At 56.9% G+C, this 13,680-nt stretch overlaps 3 non-coding genes and 1 pseudogene across 3 annotated transcripts; all 4 read left to right on the forward strand.

The window, feature by feature from the left end:
• The first annotated feature begins 201 nt into the window (after positions 1-201).
• On the forward strand, positions 202-374 carry LOC125308956 (annotated as a pseudogene).
• A 309-nt stretch (positions 375-683) lies between these two features.
• On the forward strand, positions 684-799 carry LOC125308546. The gene has a single exon (XR_007195911.1). It is a non-coding gene; the product is annotated as a U5 spliceosomal RNA (small nuclear RNA).
• A 4,564-nt stretch (positions 800-5,363) lies between these two features.
• LOC125309035 lies at positions 5,364-5,552 on the forward strand. Its single transcript, XR_007196048.1, has one exon. It is a non-coding gene; the product is annotated as a U2 spliceosomal RNA (small nuclear RNA).
• Positions 5,553-5,858: 306 nt separating this feature from the next.
• LOC125308515 lies at positions 5,859-5,970 on the forward strand. Its single transcript, XR_007195898.1, has one exon. It is a non-coding gene; the product is annotated as a U5 spliceosomal RNA (small nuclear RNA).
• The last annotated feature ends 7,710 nt before the right edge of the window (positions 5,971-13,680 follow it).

Raw genomic sequence — 13,680 nt, forward strand, 5'->3', positions numbered from 1 at the left:
AAAAATGTGCTGTGAAAAATTATGAAAATGTAAAATGTGAAATGAAAATGTAAAATGTGAAAAGAATGAAAACCATGTGATGTGATGATAATGTGATGAAATGATGAAAGAAAAAATGTACCACAAAGAAATTCCATGAAAAAAAAAAAAAAAAAAAAAAAAAAATCAAAATGTAATGCAAAACATGAGTTGGTGACAATAAAAGTTTTCCAAAGGAAAATCTGTTCTTATCAGTTTAATATCTGATAACGCCCCTCTACCCGAGGACCATATATTAATCTGATTTTTGGAACAGGGAGACGGAAGAGGGGCTTGCTGGTCCGCTTCCACGATCGACCCGGTATTGCAGCGACTCCGGGAACGGTGCACATCCCTTTGACTGTGTAAGAAAAGAACCAACCCAGTGGAACTGACTGACTGACTGACTGACTGTGATATCCTCCTTAGCAGAGCAGACACAGAAGCAGGAGTCCTTGCCAGGTGTTTTGGCCAACCGCGCGCCACCTCCCCCCGGCCCCTTTTGTTTTTCCGTGTTTTACTCTTTTTTTTTTTTTTTTTTTTAAATTTAAAGGGGCTGTTGATAACTGCCGCCTTGTTGCCACTGGGCAACGCCTTTGAGTCACCCTCATGTCCACGACCGGCGCCGTTCATGCTCTCCGTCCGGGGCGTGCCCTGTGGCAGCCATCGCCGGGTTTCTCTTCATCTTGTACAAATCTTTCGCTTTTACTAAAGATTTTCGTGGAGAGGGAACTGCCCCGAAGTTTACGGTATTTTTGGAAGCTCTGCTTCGGGCGGAGCTGCACCTGCCTGTCCAAAGTCAAGCCGCCGCGGGTGTTTTGTTTTGCGGGCGGGCGGGCGGGTCCACTTTGCTGGCCCCGCCTCCCCGAAACCATGTGAGCTGGGCGCCCTAGAGGGAGGGGCGGACCCGATGCAGTTGTGGGTATCGCCAGCCTTTTGGCTAAGATCAAGTAGTACATTACTAGATGGACAGAGAAGGCGCAGCAAGGCCGGCCCTGGTGGCGCGGTTGAGGAATACAGTCCGGATAGAGCTGACGGATGGGGCAACGGAGGAACATCGGCAACGCTTTTCCCGGTATTTTGTAGTGAAGGCGATTTTGAGAGGTTTGTTTCAGGTGGACGCTTATTGCGTCCAAGGATTTGCGGGGACCGGGTTCGTGGATGCCACCTTCACTGAACTAAGGACGGCGCAAAGGATCGTGGCGGAGTGGGAGATCCGGCAGTCGGACCACCTTCTCGGGGGACTACGCCTGCGGCCCCTCTTCCTGCAGGAGTACGTCCCACTGTACCTGCATATGTACAACCCGTACGTGACGGACCAGGACGTGGAGCTGTTCCTGCGGAGGTACTGCAAGGACGTGAAGGGTGGGACCAGACTCAGGGACGAGTTCGGCATCTGGACCGGCAGGCGGCGGTTTGCGGTGCAGCTGAGGCCCAGGCCCGAGGCACCTGGTGAGTACATTCACCCCCCGGGGGCTTTTTCTATTGGTGCAGCACGGGCCATGCAGCACGGTCTGGATCGGCGGGAAAGGTTCCCATGCTGGACCAGTCTTCGCTCCCGGCGACCGAGGTGGAGGGAGAAGAGGATGGGCCCTGGACAGAGGTCGAGGGTGGTGGTGCGCCCGTGAAGGCTGAACGGGGGGAGGTCGTCCCCACGTCCAACCGTTTTCAGCCTTTGGCGGCCGTGGATGGGTCGTGTTCTGGCTCCCCTGTAGGCCCTGGTCCGGGGTCAGGAGAGGGAGGTGCTCAGGAGCCAGGTGAGGGACTGGACTCACCTCTGACTTTCTGATGGCGTGGGGTGAATGGACTGGACTGGACCTGGGATCAGGGGTGGGTGGATGGTGGGGAGTTTGGGCATTGGGTGTGTTTAATGTTGCATGATGCCGGTGTTTCGAGTAATGACTTTGAATGTCCGGGGGATGGTGGATGGGCAGAAGAGGGCAGCAGTGTTACAACACTTTCAAACTGTGAACTTTGATGCTGTGTTTTTGCAGGAATGTCACTTGAGGGGGTTGTTGATGTGTCACGGGTTACTAGGGAATGGGATGTGGGGATGTCGGTGTGGAGCGTGGGGAATCCCAGGGCTGATGGGGTGGGGATACTTTTTAAGGGGGGTGATTTTGTTTTGGAAGGGCAGGGGGTTTTAGTTCCGGGGAGGGTGATGTGGGTGGATGGGGTGTGGAGGGCGAGACTGGCCCCGAGATGTGTGGCCGCGGCGAGAAGACAGGAAGGGGACTTTTCAGGCGCTGGAGCCTTTGTTCCACACCAATAGGGTGCTGGTGGTTGGGGGGGATTTTAATGAGGATCTGAGTGGGGCGGGGGGTGCGGGGTTCCGGGTGTGGGGGGACTTGTGCGCTGCCTACGGGTTGGTGGATGCATTTCGGGTGGCGGGGGCTGGGGCACCGGGCTTCACCTGGTCCAATCCAGGGGCATGGCCTCCAGGCTAGACGGGATATTTGTACCGCGGAGGTGTGGGGTGCAGGCCTATTCCTGTTCGCCGACGTGGGCCTCCGACCACTGTGTGGTTGGGGCTCAGGTGGCGGTCGGGGGTGGAGAGAGGGGCCCTGGGTCCTGGCGGTTCCCAAATGGGCTCCTGGCCGACCGGCAGTTTTGCGCTGCTTTCCGCCGCGCATACTGGGGGTGGCAGGGCCTGAGGGTTTTGATGGGTGGGGACAGTGGTGGGAGGAGGTGAAATGCCGGACTGTGGCCTTTACTAAAGGCTGGGCCAGGCGGAGGGCGAGGGAGAGGGGGGAGGCTGTGGGGAGGTTAATGGGAGAATTACAGGCCCTGTGGGGGGCTTTTTGCGGGGGGAGCATGGCCTTGGTGGGAAGGTTGGAGGAGGTCAAGGGGCTTTTAAGGGCCCTCTTGGAGAGGCGGGCGGCTCTCTTTGGCCTCCACGCGGGGGCTCGAGCGGCGGCCGAAGACGAGAAACCGTCTGGTTTCTTCTTCAAGTCCGTCAGGCACAGGCAGGCGAGGGTCCGTGGCGACCGCCTGAAATCTGGGGCAGGTGAGGTGACGGGGAGGGAGGAGATGCTGGAAGCGACCGCTCTCTTTTATGAGGGCTTGTTTGCCGCCAGGGGTCAGGTTGGCCCGGAGACGGCTGACTTTTTAGGTGCTCTGGAGAGAACTCTGGATGCGGAGGGGGTGAGGGATCTGGAGGCGGAGCTGACCCTTGCGGAGTTGGGGGGGGCGTTAAAGTCCTTAAAGCGGGGTAGGGCCCCAGGGGGAGATGGGCTCACCATAGAGTTTTACACTTCCTTCTGGGATGTGATTGGGGAGGACCTGTTGCAGGTCTTCCGGGCGGGGGAGGAGGAGGGGGGCTATCCCCTCTCCATGCGGACGGGGCATGTCACCCTTCTTTTTAAGAAGGGGGACCGGAGCGATTTGGCGAATTGGAGGCCCATTACCGTCCTCACAGTGGACTACAAGATCCTGGCCCGAGCGTTAGCTGTGCGCCTGGGGAGGGTGTTGGCGCAGGTCGTGGGCCCAGACCAAACGTGCAGCGTTCCGGGTCGGTCTTGCCGGTTAAATCTGGCTCTGACAAGAGACCTGGTGAGCTGGGCTGACCAGAGGGGGGTGCCGTTGGCACTGTTGGGGCTGGACCAGGAGAAGGCCTTTGATAGAGTCGGCCATGGCTTCCTGCAGGCAGTCATGGAACGGCTGGGGTTTGGGCCAGGGTTTAGGGCAATGATCGGCCGGCTTTACAGCGGCGCCGTGAGCCGGTTCAAGGTGAATGGGTTCCTCTCCAGGGAGGTCCGGCAGAGGGGGGGTGTGAGGCAGGGCTGTCCTCTGTCCCCTCTCCTGTATGTGGTGTATATTGAGGCGTTGGCGGCGGCTTTGCGGCGGGAGCCGCGGTTACGGGGTTGCCATGTCCCGGGGGCAGGGTCTGCAAAGTCTCATTGTACGCCGATGACTGCACCGTCTTCCTCACGGGGGCAGGGGAATTTGCCGTAGTGGACAGGATTCTGGAGGCGTTCTGCCGCGTGTCAGGGGCGGCAGTAAATGTCGGCAAGTCCTCGGTCTTGCTGGTGGGGCGGTGGCCGCTGGGAGGACCCTCTGGCAACGCGGTTTGTGGTGGGGACGCGATTGAAGGTGTTGGGGGTTTCATTTGGTGGGGTGGGGGTTGCGGCCAGGAACTGGGCCAACATGCTGGACCGAGTGAGGCGGAGACTGGCTGGGTGGGGCCGGCGCCAGCTTTTCCTCTCAGGGAGGGCGCTTGTGGTCAAGGCCGACGTGCTACCGGCCTTGAACCACATGGCGTACGCTTTCCCTCCCCCTGTGCGGCTGTGCCAACAACTGGAGAGCTGCCTGTCCAGGTTCTTGTGGGGAGGTCGCCTGGAGTTGGTGCAAAGGGCCCTGATATACCAGCCTGTGGACAGGGGGGGCCGAGGGGTGCCGTGCCTGCCACTGAAATTACTGGCCTTGGGGGTGGCATTTCATGCCAGCCTGGTGGCGGACCCTGGTGCCCACCTGGCAGGGTATTTTGCCAGGTTTTGGGCGGGGTTCACTCTGCGTGGCATTTTTCCACTGTCAGTGTCCGTTCCATGGTCGGCCGATATGCCGTGGCATTATAGGAGGATGGTCAATGCAGTGAAAGCATGCCCCGCATGCCTAGACCGGGAGATCCTGCTTAATAAAAAGAGGCTGTATGCCACCATGTTGGCAGGTCGGTTGCCTGCTCCGACCACCGGTCCCCCTGGTGGGAGGGTGGTGGACTGGGCCATGATCCAGCCGGCTTATTTGGGGGGGGCGGGGAGGGATTTGAACTGGCTGGCAGCTCTAGGACGCTTGCCAGTCAGGGAAAGGACGCACAGGTTCGGGTGGGGAACTACCCAGTTGTGTCCATCGGGGTGTGGGGGGGTGGAGACAATTGTCCATACTTTCTGGGAGTGCCCAGTGGCTCAGGGTCTCTGGGGGCGGGTGAGGGGTGAAGGGGGTGCGGCTTGGACAGCCGTGCTGGACTGGGAGCTTGTCCTGTATGGGAGGGGCCTCAGGGGTTTGGGGGCTGATAGGAGGCAGGAGGTTTGGACTGTTGTCACGGAGGGGAAGAGGGCTTTGTGGGGGTGGCGGTTGGGGGGCATGCAGTCTCGCTTGCCACGGCTGGAGCCGGAGATGGTGTTTGGGCGTTTTAGGGGGAGCATGGGCACTGTCATTACACACTATGAACTACTGCACGGGGAAAGGCGGGCGAGGGAGGTATGGGGCTACTGGTGGGGACTGAGGGGTGGGACTGGGGGGGGAGGGGATGCTTGACGCATTTTTATAGGTACCTGAATTTGGGGTATGATTGTAAGTGTCGGGATATAAAGGGTATCATGTGAGAGTTTGATTGTATGTAATGATTTAATGCTTTTGTAATAAAACAAACTAAAACAGAAAAAAATCTGTTCTTATCAGTTTAATATCTGATACGTCCTCTACCCGAGGACCATATATTAATCTGATTTTTGGAACAGGAGACGGAAGAGGGCTTGCTCCAACCTGGCCACGAGATCGATCCGGTATTGCAGCTTAATTCGAACGGTGCACATCCCTTTGACTGTGTAAGAAAAGAACCAACCCAGTGGAACTGACTGACTGGACGACTGACTGACTGACTGACTGTGATGAAATCCTCCTTAGCAGAGCAGACACAGCAGCAGGAGTCCCTGCCAGGTGTTTTTGGCCAACCGCCACCTCCCTTTCGCCCCTTTGTGTTTTCCGCCTTTTTTTTTTTTAAATTTAAAGGGGATGTTGATATCGCCGCCTTGTTGCCACTGGCAACGCCTTTGGAGTCACCCTCATGTCCACGCATAATCGCCGCTCATGTTTCCCGTCCGGGCGCGGCCCTGTGGGTTTATCGCCGGGTTTTTCTTCATCTCGTATAAATCTTTCGCCTTTTACTAAAGATTTCCGTGGAGGGGAACTGCCCCGAGTTAACGGTATTTTTGGAAGCTCTGCTTCGGCGGAGCTGCACCTGCCTGTCCAAAGTCAAGCGCCGTGGTGTTTTGTTTGCCGCCGGACCCCGTGCAGTTGTGGGGTATCGCTTCTCGGCCTTTTGGCTAAGATCAAGTAAAATTGGATCAATGAGAAGAGAGACAGATCGAGACTCGTCGGCCCGTTGGGTGCGACTAAGGAATACAGTTCGAGTGGAGTTGGCGGAGGATGCTGCAGTGGATGTAAGGAGTCGGTTTTCTGGTCGGTACGTGGCAGTGGAGGTATTGGAAGGAGCGTTGGGGCTGCACCCGGACCTGGTATATTGCTTTCAAGACTTTTCCAGCTCAGGATCCGTGGATATATCCTTTGGCGCGTTGCCGACGTGCCATCGTTTCCTGACGGCGTGGGCGGACAAAGCAGAGGACGAGAGGATTAAGGGGATCCAGGTGCGGCCACTTTTCGCGCAGGACCGTTTGCCGCTGATTGTGCATATGTACAATCCCTGGGTGGCGGATCAGGACGTGGAAGTTTTCTTGCGGCGCTATTGCTCAGAGGTTGTTGGAGGGACTCGCTTACAGACGTTTGGGATGTGGAACGGCAAGTGGCGCTATTTAGTGAAGCTGCGGGTGGTGCCTGGGAGCATGGGTGAGTTAATGCACCCTCCGGGTTCTTTTTCTTTGGGCCCGGATAGGGGGTTTTTGACTTACCCAGGGCAGCCTGAGTACTGCAGACGGTGTGGAGCGTGGGGGCATGCGAAACAGCAGTGTCCGGGTTTGCGCTGCCGGTTTTGTGGCAAAAATGGACATCAGGCTGCGGAGTGTCGGGAGCCCAAGCTCTGCTCGCTCTGTGGCTCGGCTTCCCACCTGTTTCGGGACTGTTCGTGGCGGCGACGCACTTATGCGGAGACAGTGGGTCGGCAGGCTGGTGAGGAGGAGCGGGAGGTGGTCGAACGGCGCGAGCAAGGAGAGGCTGGAGGGATGGAAGGGCCAGGAGCTAGCGACCCGCTGGTTAGTCGAGGGCGGCCATTGGCGCCTCCCCGGGAACAAAGGAGGCCGCATGGTCGTGAGGATGAGGGGGGGCTCCCCCTGGTGGCGGATCGTGATGGAGAGGTGCAGCTTTCGGAGACATCGCCGTCTGGTGGCCCGGAGGGCGGAGTGGAGGGCGACAAGGCGTGGAGTTCCCTCCCGATGTCTGAGGTGGAGGAGATGCTGCCAGAGCCTGAGGTGCCGCAGAGGGGGGGAAAGCGGCCTGCAGAGTCGGGGAGTGATCGGGGAGGCCTGGTGAAGCTGCAGGTGCTCGGGAAGGCGGCGGAGAGGAGTGGAGGGCCGTTGTTGGACCGGACGACTCTGGAGGTGGAGGGGGCCATCTCATCACCGGCCCTTTTCAGCTCATCGGGGGAAGGGTCCTCGGTGGCGGAGTCGGACGACGAGGATTCGGAGGAGGGGCTGGTGACTGTGTCCAGTGATAGCGGCCCGTCAGCGCTGGAAAGCCAGAGTCCGAATGTGGTGCGGCAGTCTACGGTGGCGGTTCGGCCCATGTCCCGCCCAGCCGGAAGCTGCTGCCGCTGGGACTACAATTGGACAGGACCGAGGGCGGCCGGGTGATGGACGGGACGGCAAGTCGTGAGTTTTATGTTGAAAATGAACTTCTATGTAATAGATTGGACTTTGGCTGTGTGGGGTTGTGTTCGTTATTGTTATCTGCTGTGTGTTTGGGGAGTTTTGTTTTTTCTGGGTTTCTGTTATGGGGGCTGACAGCGACAACTGTGAAAAGCGGGGTTTGGGGATGCCCTGAAGAGGAGGGCTGTGTTTTCCTTTTTTAAGTCTGTTCCTGCTGAGGTTTTCTTTTTGCAGGAATGTCATTTGAGGGATGGGGGGGATATTTCCAGGTTTGCTGGGGATTGGGAGGAGGGGGATTCTGCATGGGGAGTGGGATCTGTGAGGGAGGATGGGGTGGGAATTTTGTTCAGGCACTCAGTGACTGTGGAGTCCAGTGTATGTGTAGTGCCGGGGAGGGTATTGTCTGTTGATGGGTTATGGAGGGGAGTGCGGGTGAGGTGGGTGAACGTGTATGCACCTAGTGTCGGGGTAGGAGGTTGGGGTTTTTTGAGGATTTAGCTCCTCTCTTGATGACCACTAGGGTGGTAATTTTTGGAGGGGACCTGAACGTGTCAGTAGATGCGAGGGGGGCGGGGTCGGGTGAGCTGGGGAAGCTCTGTGGGGATTTTGGGTTGAGGGATGCTTTTGTTCAGGTGGGGGGGTGGGCCGGGATATACCTGGGCTAACTCTAGAGGGGCTCGGTCCCGTATCGACTATCTTTTTATTTCGGGGGGGGTGTCTTTGTCGGGGTGGTTCTCGGGTCCTATGTGGGGCTCGGACCATTGTATGGTGAGGGTCCGGGTCGAGTTGGGAGGAGCGGGATGGGGGAGGCCTAGATGGCGGCTCCAGAACTCCCTTCTGGAGGATCTGGAGTTTTGTGACCGCTTTAGGTGGTTTTATGGTGGGTGGAGGCTCCTGCGGCCTTTGTATCCGGACTGGGGAAGTTGGTGGGAAAGTGTAAAGGGAAGGACGGGGAAATTTTGTAGGGAGTGGGTGAAAGAGCTGAATAGGAGTCAGAGGGCGGAGGTGGCTGGGTTGGCGGGTGAGCTGCAGGATTTGTGGGGGCAGGTCTTGAGGGGGGAGGTGGCCCCTGCGCAGGCGCATGGTCGGCTAGAGGAGCTGAAGGCGGGGCTTAAGGCCTTTTATGTGGCCCAGGCCATGGGCCTGCAGAGGCAGGCGGGTCTGGAGGCCCGGGAGGGCGGGGAGAAGCCGTCGAGATATTTCTTTCGGCGGTTGAAGTCGAGGCAGAGGAGGGTGGACATGGTGGGGCTCCAAAGTGTTGATGGGTTGGAGGAGTCCACGGAGGCCATGTTGGGTATCGCTTCGCGGGTAGCGATGAGTTGTTTGGGGAGAGGGTGGGAGATCAGGGTTTGATTGATTACTTTCTGGGGGGACTGGGGGAGCGTCTGGCTCCGGAGCTGCGGGAGCCTTTGGAGGCCCCTCTGGCCCTGGAGGAATTGAGGGCTGCTTTGGGGTCCATGAAAAAGGAGCGGTCGCCAGGACTGGATGGGCTCACGGCTGAATTTTACGTGAAATTTTGGCCTGAGGTGGGGGAAGACTTGAGGGAGGTGTTATTGGAGAGCGGCTAGGGGGAGTTTGCCGTTGTCCCTGAGGACGGGTCTAATTTCCCTCCTCTGTAAGGGGGGTGATGGGACCTGCATGGGGAATTGGAGGCCCATCACTCTCTTGGCGGTGGAGTATAAAGTGATGGCGAAGGCGCTGGCTATCCGGCTGAGGGGCGTGATGGGGGCGGTGGTACATGAGGACCAGACTTGTGGCGTGAGGGGGCGGTCGGGGGCCTTGACCCTGGCCTTGGTGAGGGACGTGCTCAGCTGGGCGGAGCAGAGGGGGTGCCCGCTGGCAGTCCTGAACCTTGACCAGGAAAAGGCCTTCGACCGGGTCAGCCATGCGTTCATGTTCCAGGTATTACAGAGGATGGGGTTCGGTCCAGGCTTTCGGGCCTGGATTGGTTTGGCGTACACAAATGTGGTGAGCCATGTAATGATCAGGGGGCTACAGTCGAGGGCAGTGGCACAGAGGGGGGGAGTACGGCAAGGTTGCCCTCTTTCCCCCCTGCTGTACGTGATGGTGCTGGAGCCGTTGTTGGCGGTGATTCGGGCGGAGGGTAGGGTAGGGGGGTTCATCTCCCAGGCAGGGGGGGGGAGGTTTTAAAGGTGTCCGCTTTATGATCGATATGACCTCTTCTGCCGGGTCCAAGGTAGTTTTAGGGCGGTGGAGGGGATTTTGGAGAACTTTGGACAGGCTTCGGGATCCAGGATTAATCGGGCTAAGTCTTCTGTGCTATTCATTGGGAGGTGGGTGGACAAGGCACGGGTGGCGGGGGACTATAGGGTGGTGGAGGACGGAGTAAAGATTTTAGGGGTGTGGTTTGGGAGGGAAGAGTACGTTAGTTGGAATTGGGAGAGGAAATTAGATAAGATTGTGGGGAAGATGGTGGGGTGGGGGTCAAGGGGGCTCTCCTTGTCGGGGAGGGTATTGGCGGTCAAAATGGATGTGCTGCCAACGCTGAATTATTTAGCGTATGTGCTACCGCTACCGTTCTACACGGGGCGGAGACTAGAGAGGGCAGTATTTAGGTTTGTGTGGGCGGGTCAGAGGGAGCTGGTGGCGAGGAGGGATATGTTTAAGAGTGTGGATCTGGGTGGCAGGGGGGTGCCGTGTATCCCTCAGCGGGTCATGTCTCTTTTCATGGCCTTCCAGTGCGCTTTGGCGTTAGGGTCGGTGAGCCACAAGGCGACAGTGTTTGCTAAATTTTGGTTGCGGTTTCCTCTGCGTAGCCTGGTGCCGATGGAGAGGGGCGTGCCGTGGTCTGTGGATCGGCCCTGGCATTATGCCAGGGCGGCCGACTTTGTGAGGGATAACCGGTGGTGTTTGGAGGACGAGGTGGTTCTCAAGCACAGGGAGTTGTACAGGGGAGTGATGGCAAGGATGTACGGTACAGAGGAGAGGCGAGCAGGGATGGTCCATGTTGTGGACTGGGGCCTCCTGCAGCCCTCTGAGTTGACGGGGAGGGGGCGGGATTTGAATTGGTTGGGGGCTATGGGGCGCCTTCCCGTGAGGGAAAGGTGGCATCGGCTGGGAGCAGGGGGGACCCCGTGGTGCCCATTGGGGTGCGGCGAGGAGGAGACGGGGCCGCACGCCTTCTGGCATTGCCGAGGGGCAGCGTGGGAGAGGGTGGAGGGGTGGTGGGTTCTTGGCTGGGGTGCTGACGCGGATTTTGCTTATGTTGGGTGGGTTTGGGTGGTTTGGGAGGGCAAAAAAAAGACTGGCTGTCTGGCTCTTGCTACAGCCGTGAAGTTGGCGCATTTGGAAAGTGGGAGGGAGGCTAGTTCAAGCGAAAAGCAGCTGCCTAGGTGGATCCTGAGAGGGTTTTTGTATGGCGCTGGTGGGTACTAGCGGAGGTGAGGTGGTGTCCAGAGGGTGGGGGGAGGAGGAGGCAGCAAGGGTTTGGGGGCTGGACAAGGGTGGGAGTTGATTGAGGGTGGTTGGGCAAGGGGCTTGGGAAGGGCTTGGGCTTGGGGTTATGTGGGGAGATTGCTATGTTGGTGGTGGCTGTGAACAGTCTGATTCTGTGTTTGTTTATATGTTGGATTTGGTTTTGTTTTCCTTTTGGTTGTGTTTTGGTATTGATTTTGTGTGGACTATGGACAATTTCAAAAAAAAAAGGGGCGGGTCCCTCCGTATGTATTGTTTTGACTGAGGTCTTGTTTGTGTTGATGTCTGTATTTGTTTGATTTGTTCTGAATAAACTTGAGGGGAAAAAAAAATCTCGCGCACGCGACGGGAAGGCGATGGGGACGTTGGGCCCATTGAGATTAAGGAACACGATCCGCTTTGTGGTTCCGGTGAGCAGGAGGACGGAGATGAAGAGGGAGTACTTTTCGGACAAGGTTTTGCTGGACATTTTGGATTTGGGAGTGCGAGAGGTCCTTTGCTTGCAGGAGTATCGGCCTCAAGGTACGTTTGACGTTACTTTTCGGACTGAAATGTTTTTTGAAATGGCTAAGAAGAAGATTAATGAGAAGTTGCATTTGGATTTTCTGAGGGGTATGGTGCTTTTTTCGTCAGAGACTCATGTTTTTGTGCACATGTTCAATCCTTTTGTGTTAGAAGAAGATATTGTTGCTTTTTTGAAGAGGTATTGCCATGATGTGAGAGAGGGTGCTAAAGTGACTGATTCAAGGGGTTTCTGGATGGGAAGGAGAAGGTTTAAAGTGCGCTTTAAAGTTGGGGCTTCGCCTCCCCAGTCCTTCGCCTTGGGGCCAGACAGGGGCTACTTGTTTGTCCCTGGGAGGCCTGGGGGTTGTTGGAAGTGTGGGGAGAATGGACATGTTAGAGAGGACTGTGGGGTATCAGGGTGTCACATTTGGGCGGCTCCACGGGAGCACATGGCAGCAAACGTTTGCCCTCAAGACCTGCAGTCTTTGTGGGTCTTCGGAGCACCTGTTTAGAGCCTGCCCAGGTCGGAAGAGTGCTGCTGTGGGTCGTGAAGAGTCTGAGGGTCGAGGACCGACGGACGTGCGGTCGGCTGCTGGAGAGGAGTCCCCTATACCCCCCGGGAGGACTCTTTCGAGGCTTGCTGATCCTTTGTCTGTCGGGTGGGTCGGCGCGGTCGCTAAGATGGCCGGCTAATGACGCAGCAGGTGGTGGAGCGGTAGGTAGAAGATGGTGGCTAGCAGTGAGCAGGTGGTGAGTGCACATGGAGCTGCTGCTGAGAGGCCCTCTGTTCCCACCCCGGAGGGTTCATCTCAGTTTGCAGCTCCCCAGGCTGTTAATGTTGTCAGTGTGCTTTCCCCTAGGCCTACAGCTGATTCCCCCCAGGCTGTGGCCGAGGACATGTGTTCTGGTGTTCCTGTGGTTTCTCCTGGGCCTCTGGCTGATCCCCCCCAGGCTGTGGCTGAGGAGACATGTTCTGGTGTTGCTGTGGATGAGTCGGCGGGAGAGGTTTCACCTGTGTCGTGGGCTGATTGCCCCTTCGATGAGGAGGTGGTGATCACAGGAGTGGTGCCAGCTGCAGGGAAGCGCCCCCTGGAGGACAGCGGGTCGGAGGAGACTCCGGTGCGCCGCCTCAGGTCGTGCCCGACAGTGCAGGTGTTTGGCCAGGTCACCCCCCTGGAGGAAGATGATGGCGATGACGACAGCGAGGAGGAGATCGAGGTCGATGACAGCAGGCCCTGTGATGAGTTGGTGGTCGGCTCGGATTTGCTTCTGGGCTGGGACGAGAAGAACTTGAAGCAGCTGACTGGCATGGTCGAGTCAAGTGGAAGTGACTGATGTGTGTTTGCAAGGTCGACTGCGATGATATGGAGGCCGTGGGCGCCGAGGCCAGTTGTGTCGTGGTGGCTGGAGGCGGGGCCTCCCCGGATTTTCTTCTGGGGTGCGATGAGGACAATTTGAAGGCTACTACTCTTCTGGTGGAGCCTAGGAATGTGGACTCTTTGCTGTGATGTGTGTTTGGTGATGGGTATGTTCTTGTTGGTAGTTTTGTGAATGGGCTGATTAAAGTCAAGTGACGTGTTCTGGCCCTAGTACGCATGATTGTTTGATGATGGCTGTGCATTTTTTTGTTGGGGTTTTGTGGCTTTGGGTTGTCTGTACTGATGACTGTATGGTTTGGTTTGATGTGGCATGGTTTAAGTATGGTATAATTTTCTTTTGACGTCCGGTGGGGAGTGTTTTCTTTACTGGTGTTTTTCGGTCGTCCAGGGGGACGTATGTATGGTTTGACTCATGTCATGCAATAAACTTAATAAAACATTCAAGACGCTGATTTCTCGGCGTTTAAGGACGCCGATGGATTTGTGACTGTGCCGCCAGTGGGTGCGCTGAGGTATTCGGTTCGGATTTTGCTTGGTTCCAGAGTGGAGGTTCGGGAGAGGGTTCACCTAGGATTTTTTATGGATGACATCTTGGAGAAGATTTTTGGGTTTGGTGAGTCCATGCTATTTTGTGTTCAGGATTTTGCACGGGCGGGCTTTTTTGATGTCACTTTTTTTTCGGCGGCGAGTTGCCATAAGTTTTTCACTGATTTTTTGAATGCTAAAGACAATCCTGCTTTAGCTGGCCTCACGGCGGTGCCTTTGTTTGATAATGACAATGTTTTAGTTACTGTTCACATGTACAACCC

This window comes from Alosa alosa, chromosome 1 (assembly GCF_017589495.1).
Source record: "Alosa alosa isolate M-15738 ecotype Scorff River chromosome 1, AALO_Geno_1.1, whole genome shotgun sequence".
NCBI classification, from domain to species: domain Eukaryota; kingdom Metazoa; phylum Chordata; class Actinopteri; order Clupeiformes; family Clupeidae; genus Alosa; species Alosa alosa.